The 13,525-nt window shown below is 38.9% G+C and overlaps 1 pseudogene; it reads left to right on the top strand.

Annotated features, from left to right (window-relative positions):
* The first annotated feature begins 12,172 nt into the window (after positions 1 to 12,172).
* Positions 12,173 to 13,044, top strand: LOC145801007 (3'-5' exonuclease-like; annotated as a pseudogene).
* Positions 13,045 to 13,525: the final 481 nt, after the last annotated feature.

Raw genomic sequence — 13,525 nt, 5'->3', positions numbered from 1 at the left:
TCCCTGGCTTGCATGCCAGTTTTATTTGTTTTCTTAGTTAATTTGTTAATTAATTAGGAATTTGTATATTATTCGGACTGTAATATTTGGACTGTAATATTCTTTTATTCGGGACTGTATATTTATTCGGACCCTCTGCGCGAGGGCATAACTGTAATAAATGTGCGTGTGTGTGTTGTATGTCTTCCAACCCCACGTCTTTCTTCCCTTTTATTTATCCGCTTATGATGGTTAGATTAGGGCATATTTCAATTAGCATACAGTATGATAGCATGTTTGCGTCATTCATCTGTTTTGCATGCACCGGCCTCGGCGTATCATACTAACTGCATTGTACTTTCAATTCCAAATTGAATACATGTTAGTTGTAGCATTTCATATGCCATGTTTAGAATAGCCGAGCCTGCTATAGTTGCATTTTTGCATGTGTTGCATTAGGCATTTTTGTATACTTAGGATCATGCATGATTTCTAATGTAGTTTATGTTTTTGGCTTGGAGTACTTGGTAAGTTTTATGCTTTAGCATCCTTGCATGCGTGTGAGTGACTGCCATGACTAGCATGCTTACCATGAGGCTATTTGCTTATGTGATATAACTGCCTGAATGCCTGTGGGTGAAGGTTGGGTTACTTAAATTGGAATAAATCATCAAATGTTTTAAGCCTACTTGCGAGTAGCAAACCACCTTTCAAAAATAAACATGAAACGTTTTGTTCCAATTCAGGCGATCCAGTCTATACTTGTATGCTGTGCGCATCACATAGTAACCTAGGCTAATAACCGGAATAAGAACACACAAAGTTTTCAAAAATAGATATCATGGTTAGTAGAGGCCGATCTTTGATCGGGCGAGCGGGGGTGCTCACAAAGTGACCTTCCCCAATCGTACCCAAGTTCCCGAGCCGAGGCAACTTTGGTGATGACGGACACGTGGCCTTTGGCACCGAGTCAGGGTTTCCTAAATTTTTCAAAATAAAATATTTAGGTGGCGACTCTGTATCTGGCAAAGCAGTCCATGTTTGGCACTTCTTTCAAAAATCTGTTTTTCTCAAAACGATTTGCCGGATTTGGACTCTTTGGTTCAGACTTAGAACCGTGACAAATTTGAGAGTCCTGAGCTGTAGTGACCCCAATATGAACAGAACGGGAGCTCGTTCCTCCCGGGGCGTTCGGGGACGTCTACAAATATCATCATGCTCAACAACCATTTGAAGTTTCAACAATTCTGAAATTTACAATTTTATTCAACGGGGGTGGTAAATACGACTCAGTAATCCCTAGGTTGGTGTCTGCAAGTAGGCTTTACAAGCACTACCAAATATCCCACTTTACCGGTTGCTAACCGGAAGGGAAGTGGTACCTCCTCCGCGCGTGTTTTCGGTCTTCCATCCCAGACACTTTGGCCAACTTAACCAATTACATCTATGAGTATTGCTGCAGACCCCTAGTGGGGGTCGCATCCCCAGTGAGGTGGCGAGCCCCCACTGGCTGAAACTCAAAAAAAATAAAAATAAAAATAAAAATAAAACAGCTTTTTTTTTGTCCAATCACGACGCGCCACCTCACTGGGGGTCGACCCCCAGTGGGGGTCCGAAGCATTTTTGTTACATCTATACCTCCTATCAGGACTTATCAACGTATTTACCCCAAAAACGTTTCCATGATCCACTTTCTCATCAATTCTTTCTCAATGTGAATGTTTCCAATCTCAATTCAAAATGCAAATTTATCAATTGAATGAGTATGTAATGCAACAAATTTACCATGCCTCATAGTATTTCTCCATTTTCAAGTTATTCCAACAACATTACCATAACAATCACATTTCTCATTTTCCTCTCCTCAATGTTATTTCATAAAATGGTCCAAAGTTGCTATCATAGATCATTATATGTAACAATGAACCCACAAATTCAAATACTTCTATCATTATAACTATTTCAAAGCTATAGCAATACTTGGACAATAATTTCCTTTCCCAACAATACTCATATATCGCGGGACCCAACAATGTGCTATTTCATAATTACATATGTATATGTATTTAACAAAAAACAAATATTCAAGTGAGATTCCCAAACCTCCATACACCTAAAAATTATCACATTTACAACAACATTATGAAATTCTCACTCACCCTTTTATTTCATTCAAGAAAAATCCATTAATCCCCCACATTATTCCCAAAACCCCCAATTTCTAGGTTTTTCACAAAAACCCCAACATTTCCTTATCCCTTTTCAAAACCTCATTTAAATACCTCAATCTTCACTCATATGATTCAACATTTCAAGAAAATCTTCAAAAGAGAACAAAAGGTGAATTTCTTCTACAAGACCAACAATTTCTTGAGCCAAAAACCCATTTTCGAAATAGACAAAAGTGAGCTCTCAAAATCAATCAAAACTTGCAAAAATATATATATATATATATAATTCAAAGTAATTCCCTACCTGAAGTTTGATGAAGAAAAGAGATGAAATCCTACAGCCAAAGATGAGGAATCTTCGATTTCCACCACACAATGTGAAGTTCTAGCTTTGATCTCCAAGATTTGTGAGAGATGATGACTCTAGACCCAATGGATTGCAAGAAATCAAAGAGTTTTAGTGTTTGATGAGGGCTTTTAGAGAGAAGGAGGAGCAAAAGTGTTTTTAAAGAGAGAGAGATACAGAAACAAATGAGATACAATCAGCCTTAAAAGGAAGAAAAAATAGGGTTTTCGGACTGCCCAGCATCCGGCACATGCGAAGCCTCCTTTCCGTACGTGTGGCCTTCATTCCCGCACGCACCTAGCTCCGTACCTACATATATTGCAGTGTGCTGCCCCAAACCTCCCCTGAATTCTGCACATGCGGCTCAGCCCTCCAGCCTAGAAAATTTTCAGTTCGACTCCCGACACTCCGAGCCCGACTTCGCACCCTCCGAAACAAGTGGAACCCAACACCAGAACAAACAAGAATAAGAATTTTGAGGAAAAGCTTCCGAACACAACAAACCCAAATGATTAACAAGGCTCTAAGTGAAACCTGACACACTAACGAGGCAAATTTGAGGTTAAACAAAATAAACATGACGGATAACACACCAGGTCATCACAACCTCTAGGGGAAGCTGCTCATACCAACGCCGAGGGCCAGAGATAGAGCCATAACCACCTATCCTCCTGGCAATCACCTATCAATTGGGAGTTTTATTAGTATATGTGCAGCACGGACAAGTGTTTTGTTCATCAAAGCTCAATATTTCAATATGTGTGCAAAGTAAAATGCAAAGTAAAATGAGGGAAGAGTTGTGTACCGTGAAAGCGTCGGCAAAGATATGCTCCGTGGGCTCTCGCAGTAAAGTATCCTCATCCAATCCAGGAATGATGCCCTCGAATCTCAAGATGTCGCCAAAAGGTGGCAAATATGTACACGGCTGGTATGTGGCCACATCAAAAGGCCTCTCAGCAAAAAGGAGTAATACAGTGGCTTCCTTCGCCTCTATGTCTGCGCCAAGGGTGGCACCAGCACCTATAGCACGCTCTGGAATGGGAACCTCATCACTAGCCATGGAAAAAGTGAAGGAAAAATGAAGGGGATGAGTCAAAGTAAGTGAAATCTTAAGGTTCAAATCCTAAGAGAGAGAAAGTGAAGAGGGGATGAAAAATCAAAGGAGAATAAGAAAAGGTTGGGAAAAGATGTGAGAAAATGAGAAAAAAACAAAGAAAAAACCCAAACTTCAACCAAAACAATTTTCAATCGATTCAAAATGAAGAGGAGAACAAGTTGTTTTAGGAAATTTTTGTGAGGATTGTTGGAAAAACTCAAGAATGAGAGGAAATCTAGAGAGAAAAGAGGTTTAGAGAGAGAGGGAGGATTTTCGACCTAGGTTGTGATCTAAATGGGAGCTATTTTGTGTTTTAAAGAGCCATGGGTTTGGCTTTTACCGTACTGCCCATCGTCGCTATTAAAGGTCGGCCGTCGCTATCGAAGCCCAGCGCATCGCCAAGGCCCGGCCGGTCTTTGGTGCTTTCAATTATGTGTTGTGTGTTTTTTGTTTTATGTGTTGCTGATTTCTCTTATTTTATTTTGTTTCATCATTATTTTAATTTCTAAGTTATAGTCTCAGGTTTTAATTTTGAGTTTTAATTTTCGGTTTTAGTTTTTGAGTTTTCATCATTGGTTTTGATTTAAATCAAATAAGGAGTTGTATGTTAAAAAATGAGTGTTTAAAAGAAAGCAGAAACATAAAGAAAAAGTGGAAAATATAAATGATGAGTGAAAAAAAAAAGAAAAAAAGAGAGAGGAGAAAATAAAGAATGAAGGAGAAATAACAAAGAGATCAAAGGAAGTGAAGAGATGGAGTAAGATGTCCATTTCGTTTCGTTTTGTTTCGTTTCGTGAGCACATAATTTGATTTATGTTGTTTTTATCTCATTAGTTTAACTTCATGATTTATCTTGTTTAAACTGTTCTAGTCATTGACGACTTGTCATGTTCAGTTCATAATTCATTTCATCATTTCTTACCGCAAGATATTGTATGTGCGGTTCATTCAGAGGAGTTCCAGGTGAAATCACTCGTGCCCTTTGAATTGTATCCACCACCTTTTCTCCTCTCGCATGAGACGCGTTAGCATTGATTACTTTCGGTTAAAAACATTCGGTGTTCACACCAACCCTCTCGGTTAAAAACATTCGGGTGCGTCCCGGTGTTCATACCAACCCTTTCGGTTAAAAACATTTGGGTGCGTCCCGGTGTTCACACCAACCCCCTTCGGTTAAAAACATTCGGGTGCGTCCCGGTGTTCATACCAACCCCCTTCGGTTAAAAACATTTGGGTGCGTCCCGGTGTTCACACCAACCATTTTGGTTAAAAACATTCTGGTGCGTCCCGGTGTTCACACCAACCCTTTCAGTTAAAAACATTCAGCTGCGTCCCGGTGTTCATACCAACCCTTTCGGTTAAAAACATTTGGATGTGTCCCGGTGTTCACAGCAACCCCCTTTGGTTAAAAACATTCGGGTGCGTCCCGGTGTTCACACCAACCCTTTCGGTTAAAAACATTCGAGTGCGTCCTGGTGTTCACACCAACCCTTTCGGTTAAAAACATTCAGGTGCGTCCTGGTGTTCACACTAACCCCTTCAGTTAAAAATATTTGGGTGTGTCCCGGTGTTCATGCCAACCGTTTCGGTTAAAAATATTTAGGTGCGTCCCGGTGTTCATACCAACCCTTTGGTTAAAAACATTCGGGTGCGTTCCGGTGTTCATACCAACCCTTCGGTTAAAAACATTTGGGCGCGTCCCGCTGTTCACACCACCCTTCCTCCTCTTGCGTGAGACGCATTAGGATTGTTTGTTTCATTTAAAAACATTCGTGTGCGACCTGGTATTCGCACCACCCTTCCTTCTCACGCATGAGACGTGTTAGGATTGTTTGTTTCGATTTAAAAACATTTGGGTGTGTCCCGATGTTCCCACCACCCTTTTCCTTTTCATGCGTTCAACACGTTAGGATCTTAGTTGAAGCCTCGGGTGTCCTCGACTGTCGCTCTTTGCCATTCCCACATGTTGCGTAGTTTGCATAATTTTCTTACATCCTTTCTGCATGAAATGTAGTTTGGCTCGGGTTTTCGAACGTGGCACGTAGTCTTCTATTCATGATTGAGGTTGCTGTACTTCATTCCAGTTTGTTTAACTGTAACATTTTCTTTGTATCGCAGTTGCATTTAAAATGTTTCATTGCATAGCCTCATTGCATGATCATAAGTTATGTTTTTGCATCATGCATATCATTTGCATCTTACCCCAGAACTACGCTGGTTTGATTCCTTGCAAAGGGATATGTAGGTAGCCTGCGGCGCTACCATTTTAGTTTATGTCTTGCTTTCTTGTCCAAGTCTTGCGGCCTTGTCAAAATGGGTCGTCTCTGGGCTTTGACATTCACTCACGTCATTTCATGACTTCGAGCTCTATCAAAGAGAGGCAACTGTAGACACCCTCTTTTTGACCAACCGCAAGACTCAGACGCTTGGTTCAATGCACTCGATGATGAAAGTTAAATTATGAATTCGCAGTGATTCCGAATCAGTCGGGCTTCCAAAATAACCTTACATCTGCAACATTTACCTTGTTTGAACCCTTGGGTTTCATTTTTGGACCATTTCTCACCCTGCGTTGAGTTTGAACCAAAAAAATAAGGGAGGCCATCAAGACCCAGTTGTGCATCAGTGATGGCCGGCTGGCCTTTGATGGCGATAAACACTGTTCTGGGCGGAAGGCCGCCAGCTATCCATTTCTGAAGATATTTATCACCTTTTGAGCTCGAATTCTATTAAAACCGAAGCTCTGGGATTGTTTTGAGGGTTGAACAAAATTCTAGAAGAGATATATACACCTTGAGAGCCTTGATTCCTCCTTCTTCCATTGCAAGGCATCCTTTGAGCTAACCTAGCAAGCTTACACCACCTATATACATCATATACAACCTTGTCTTACCATCCTAAAGCTTTGGTTGATCTTGAGGAAGTGTAATTCAAGCTTGAAAGTGCATTGAAATTGAGTTTGAAACTCCAAGAACAAGCTTATTTCTTGAAAGGTATAAATTTGTTTTCTCTTCTCTTGCCTTCATTTCTATCCTTTACTTCATTATTCTTGCTATTTTGGTTGGTTTTGAGTTTGTTTGAAGTGTTAGAGTTGGGTTTGGAGAGTTACCAAAAGGATAGAGAGAGCTTGCTCTTTCTACACCTTTATTCATAACTCAAACCTTCTCCTTTTCACTCTTTTTCTTTTGTATTTACATTGATTTTCAGAGGTTTGAAAAGGCTTAAAAACCATACTTTGAAGCTTCAAAAATGGAGGGGTTAGCCACCCCTCCTTATCCTTGTTTGTTAGCTTCAATTCTCATCTTTATTGGCTAGCTTTTCACCACTTTTCATGCATGTTTTACCTCTGATTTTCATGTATTTAAGACTGTTTTGAGGTTGTCTAGGCTTTTTCAATTGATTCATGCCTTGTTTAATACAGTTGTGGTCTCATAAGTTGGCATACTTATTGTTTAATATACTCTCTTTGCTCATTTTCCATGTTTGGAGCCTTGTTTACTAATCAAGCAATTATTCCATATCTTTCATTCATGAGAATGGTTTCAACCAATTAAGGTTGTTCAATACATGTAAAGGAGAACTACACTTAATGGCTTAATCTCTTCAGAGATTCATCGTCAACGGTGTAGTCTCCTTCTCATGTTTTTAGAAGGACCTCTTGCTTGACATCACTTCTTGTTTAGAGGACTTTAACATCACATTTGGACAAATGGACTAATGAATGGCAATGACTAAAATAATTGGCTTAAAACTTGGATCAACACACTTAAACAAAATGGCTTAAATAGCTTGAACTTGGCCGGATGTTATGCCAAGTTTCTTGTGTCAAGGGTCATCAAGCATCAATCCATAGTGTTTTTGATATCCTTGAAGCGTCTCAACTTCCCTTTTTGAGTTCATTCCATGACAAAAAGGGATGGGTGGTCATTTGCATTACATTTATTGATTTTTGTCCAAAATGATATCTAAGATCATCAAGCAATCATATTGCTCATTGATGGTTTTGGAGTCAAGCCCTACCTTCTCTTGACGCTTTCCTATGACAGAGAAGGAATGAGGGACAAACAGAGCTTGAAAATGCTCTATCTGCACTGATTTCACCTCAGAGCACAGAAACAGAGTTTGCACCAAATCAATGCACGGCCAACCCTCTGTAGGCCCAGCTGACCATCAGTAATGCACGGCCGGCCCTTGGTGTGTGGCCAGCAGTGCAGTTTTGCAGAAATAGAGGCAGTGGCTGAAGGTGAAACAGAGTCAGTCTGGGGGCAGACAGAGCAGCTTTCAGGCGATGCGCATGCAACCTCTATCCATCTTCCTTGGTACTCATGTCAAATGCGTTTGTCCGTTTAATTGTCTCATTAGCATAGCAAATTGTGATGTAATATTTAATTAGTCTAATTAGTTATAGCTAATTAGTTGATGTTGTAATATTAAATTAGCTTAGCCTAGTTAATTTCTTTTAATTAATTAGCTTAGATAGTTAATCAATTATTCATTTCAAGTGTTGTAATAATTAGTTAATTAGTTTAGCTATTTATTCAAGTTTTGTAATAATTGGCTTAATTAGCTTAGCGTAACTAGTTGGTAGCTGGTTAACTTATTCATTCGAACCCTCCTTCGCGAGGGCTAATGTCGTAATAAGTGAGTGTGCGTGCATGTGTGCATGTTTTCTAACCCCACGTCTTTCTCCCTTTTACTTAACCGCTTTTGATGGTTAGATTATGAGCATCATATTTCAATTAGCATATCGCATGCTTACATCCATTCATCTTGTCTTACATGCACCGAGGCTCAGTGCATCATTCAAACTGCATTGCAATTTCAAATAATTCTTTGAATACGTGTTTAATCGCATGTTATCAAATCGATCCATATGCCATATTAGTAGTCGAGCCTATTAATCGCATATTGCATGCGTTGCATTAGACAAATTGCATAGTTAGGAATCGTGCATAGTTTTCTAACTCATATTTTCTTGGCTTGGAGTACTAGGTGAGTTTTATGCTTTAGCATACTTGCATGAGTGTGAGTGATTGCCATTATAGCGATCCCAGTTTTCTCTTTCTGTAATTGTTGTATTCCGGACTTTGGTTCCGTAGGGTTGGTGGTTGTTTATCTAGTTGTCATCCTTTAATTCCATATGTTTGAGTTTTAGGATGTGTTGGGCGTGTTTCGAACAGGTGGGTTGAGTTTTGGTCTCAAGTGTTGTTGCCCATGTTTTTGGTGTTACGCTCGAGCGAGTCATTATGCACTCAAGCAGATTTTGGTTTTTGGTTGTCCGCTCGAGCGGGCCTTATTGCGCTCGAGCGAGGTTTACACACTTCCAGTATTTCGTGCCTCTGCAAAAACTTTTGCTGGTGTGTTTTTCAAGCTCGAGCGGATTTTCTTACGCTCGAGCAGGTAGTGCTTTGTCTGTGAAAGTTCTGGGAGGGGGAAATCTATGCTCGAGCGGACTGGTTATTGTGCTCGAGCGGATGTATTTTATTCTTGTGTCTTAGCGCTCGAGTGGGACTTCTTGCACTCGAGTGTGTCCAGATTTTTGTGCTTGACGCTCGAGCATTCTATTCTCCGCTCGAGCGGGTCATGCGTATATCAGTTGGCAGCTGGGCATTTTTGAATCACTTTTCAACTTTCACTCTCTCTCTTACTTTTCTGAAAAGCCATTTTTAAGAGCTCCTCTCTCTAGAATCTCCCTTCTCTCTAGGGTTTGATCTAGTTAGAGTGTTCCCCTCTCCTTCGACCTTTGTAAAAAGTGTGTTAATCGTCGAGGGCTTCGTTTTGATCCAAAAAGTTTGGAGTTTGAAGCACTTTGAATTTGGTCTTCTTCTTCCTTTGAGCTCCGAATTTGAGGTAGGGATTCCTACTCACTCTTATGGGCTTTCACCTAGATTTTGAGCTTTTGTATAAATGGTTTTGGGTTTTGAATGTTAGGGTTTCAAATGTGTAATTTTGAAAAGAGGGTTATGTTTATTTTGAACTATAAACATGTATTTGGGTTTCAAAATAAGTATATTGATATTGTTGGTAATATTTAGACCATCGGGGTTAATATTAAGAGATGGCGGAGAAAGCCCTAAATTGTGCATAAATTAATTGGTGTAATTAATTTGGGAAAATTATGGGTTTGTGAAATTGAGCTGAATATAACAAAATTGGCTCATTATGAGGTGGGATAGTGGAGTTGGATTTATAAATCACTCACTTTTGAAAATGCGGATAATTTATCTGTTAGTGCTTTTATTATCTGTTTCGAAATAACTGCTTTGGGCTACCGGTGGAAGGTAGTCTTAATTGTTGTAGACAATGCATGATGATTAGGCAAACTAAACCTGATCAATTGATGTGTCATAGAATATGACAGTTGAAATAATACATTAACTTTATGTATTGGTTGGATGTGTATATGATCTATGTTTATATACATTGTGTTGTGTGGGATGAGATAGGGGATGTACTCCACGGTTTAGGGAAAGATAGGGGATGGACCTCTAAACCGGATAGTGTTTTGGAAAAGATAGGGGATGGACTCCGTAGATACAACTCATATGCTTATCTATTGAAGTGTTGATACAGCTCATATGCTTACCTATCGAAATGTTGATACAGCTCATATGCTCATCTGTTGAAGTGTTGATACAGCTCATATGCTTATCTGTTGAAGTGTGGATACAGCTCATATGCTTATCTGTTGAAGTGTTGATACAGCTAGTATGCTTATCTATTGTGAAGTAGGAAATGTTTAATATGAGTTACTGTCTCATTTAAATCGTTTGGCCGGGTTCCGAGCCATAGTTATAAAATTGAGAATTGGAAAGGAAATGGAAAATGAAATGAAACATGGATACATTTGTCATGTAATGGAAATGATTTGTGAATTGATTTATGTGAGTCAAACATTTATCAATTGCTAATGTCTTAGTTACTGCTCATATTATGTTTAGCATATCTCTACTGGGCGTTGGCTCACCCTATATAGGACATTATTTTCAGGTACAGGTAGCATGCCACGTCCAAGGACATAGCTTGGGAGGCTAGAGGCAAACAGACTGTGTTGTTATTTTGCTTTCTTTTGATGTATTACATGTAAATTCAAGCCAATGGCTTAATATGTATTGAGTTAGTACTCTTCTTTTGTGTAACCAAATGTTGATTTGGAAAGCTATAAGCCCGTAGGGCATTTGTTTTTGTTGTTAACATGTAATATTTTTGTAAGAACTACTCTGATAAATAGAAAAATATTTATTTCTCTAGATCATTGCATGTCTAAAATGAGGAGTTTTGTGTATTATTTTGAGGGCGTTACAGCCATGATTAGCATGCTTGTCATGAGGCTATGTGCTTATTTGCTAAACTGCTTGAGTGCTTGTGGATGAAGGCTTGTTGTTTGAATTGGAACGATTCAACGGATGTAAGTTTTAAGTCCACTTTGTTGAGTGGCAAATCATGTTTTAAGCCCACTATGTTTGGTGGCAAATTCGCAAACCTTAATCCCACTTGACGTGGCAAATTTAAATCATTTCGCAAACAAACATGAGTTGAATTCTAAAGTGAGCGAACTAGTCTATACTTGCTTGTACGCATCACGTAGTAAAGCTAGTTTAATAACCGGAACAAGAGCACATAATGTACGTAAAAATCATATCATAATTAGTAGAGACCGATCTTTGATCGGGCGAACGAAGGTGCCCAATTCATGACTTTTCCCCCTCGTACCCAAGTTCCTGAGCCGAGGCAACTTTGGTGATGACGGACACATGGCCTTTGGCACGAGTCATGGGTTTCCTAAATTTTCTCAAAAATAAAATATTTAGGTGGCGACTCTGTATTTGGCAAAGCAGTCTAATTTTGGCATTTTTAACGCAAAAATCAATTTTCCAAAAGATTTGTCGGATTTAGACTCTTTAGTGTTTATTAGTTTCACATTGCACTCGTAAGATTAGATTCAGAACAAAGGAGTCCAAACTGTGAGGCCTTCTTTTCAAAACCTTCCGAAAGGAGGCGCGAAAAAAGGCGAGCCGCAAAGAGTCTTATCTTGGCTTGTGGGCTCACCACTGATCTATTTTGACGATTCAAACCAGTTCAGGCCTTATATATATATATATATATCATTTATAAAAATAAAAATACAAAATTAGATCGATCTGATATTTATATAACCTATTTATTTTATTGTATTTGTACCCAAAAAAATAGATAGTCTATTTTAAAAATATATTGACTGTTAATTTTTTTAAAGACAAAACTTGATAAAATGAATGAATTATGAATATCAAATCAATTTAATTTTTTTTTTATAAATAATATACCCACACAATTAAAATTCAATAAAATAAATAATTTAAATCATAAAAATTGAACCCACAAAAGACTCTGCAGTCTGAACATTAGAAAATTATTCAATACTTTCAGAGCACTGCGTCGTCATCCTCAAAATCAATCATCAATTACTTAGTTTCATGTTATTCCTTCATTCTTAACATAAATTATGAACCCTTACACCTTTCCATTAATCAAAATTTTATGAATTACTTCGTGTGCATACTGTACTGAGTAATCAACCCCAACATCACTCACAATTTTTCAAATCTAGATTTTAGAACTGTACAGTACGGAACTGTTTACAAATTCTCCTAAATAATATAAAAATATTATTTCTCTGATTTATTTCTTTTCAATTCTTCTCCCCCTCTCTCTCTTTCTCCAAAGCCATCAATGGCAGCAGCAACCACAAATCTCGGCATTGTAGACTACCAGTTATCGGACGACACCCACAACCTCTACGACGTAACCTTCTTCACCGATCACAACCATCCATCATCCCCGACTCCACCGCCTCATCGTCAGCTTAGACATCAAGTGGCGACCTAATAACTGTTTCCACGACAACCCCGCCGCCACTCTCCAACTCTGCGTTGGCCGCCGATGCCTCATCTTCCAACTCACCTACTCCCCTCATATCCCCCCACATCCCCCAATCTCTCTTCGACTTCCTCAACAACCCTATCTACTCTTTTGTGGGTGTGGGTATTCACATCGATGTCCAAAGGTTGATTAAGGATTATGGGTCGTCTGTGGCCACCACTGTTGATCTTCGCTCCTTGGCGGCTGACTGCAGAATGATCGAGCTTCGCAATGCGAGTTGAAGGACTTGGAGAAAGAGGTGCTGGGTAAGAAGATTGAGAAGCCCAAGAGGATCACGATGAATACATGGGACAATGAGTGGCTCTACCTTGAACAGGTTCAGTATGCTTGTATTGATGCTTTTCTTTCTTTTGAGATTGAAAGGTGCTTGAATGCAGCTGGGTTTTAGATATATTAGGAGTAATATGGGTTCGAATTTGTAATTAGGAATTTCTTGTTTTTTGGGGTTTGATGGAGATTTGGTATGGTTTTGTTTATATTAGGGATCTCTGTTTCATGGATGGGTTTTGTTTACTAGTTGGACAACCTTATTATGATTTGCAATTTGAATATGCTTGATGATTGATTGATATGTTCTATGTACTTCTATCTTGTTGGGAAAATACATGGTTGTTGATGCCTGAGTTGCATTGTCCTAGCATATAAATGGTTTTTTATTTTTGTCTTTAATTAGGGAAGATATTGTTGTGCTTAGTTACCAAATTATTTGTATAGCAACTGATACCATACAATAGATATTGATGGTAGTGTGGTGGATCCCAAATTTAGAGCGAGTATTTTTACTATTTTTGCACTTGTTGCCATATTTCTATGGATATGGAGTTGAGAGCAGTGGGGGGTTATCTCTGTATCTCTTGTGTAATCTTTTCTAATCATATTGGAACAGCAGAGACCATGGATGCAACTCTAGTTTCGGGTGTATGCGTTTGATTTACAATTTTTATATATTTGTTTTTCTTTGTTTTTTGTGTCTCACTGATCCTAATCAGGTGTTTGTTATGAATTCCTAAC

This window comes from Camellia sinensis, chromosome 10 (genome assembly GCF_055761805.1).
Source record: "Camellia sinensis isolate YWXY chromosome 10, ASM5576180v1, whole genome shotgun sequence".
NCBI classification, from domain to species: Eukaryota; Viridiplantae; Streptophyta; class Magnoliopsida; order Ericales; family Theaceae; genus Camellia; species Camellia sinensis.
This window is presented reverse-complemented; position numbering and strand designations above follow the sequence as displayed.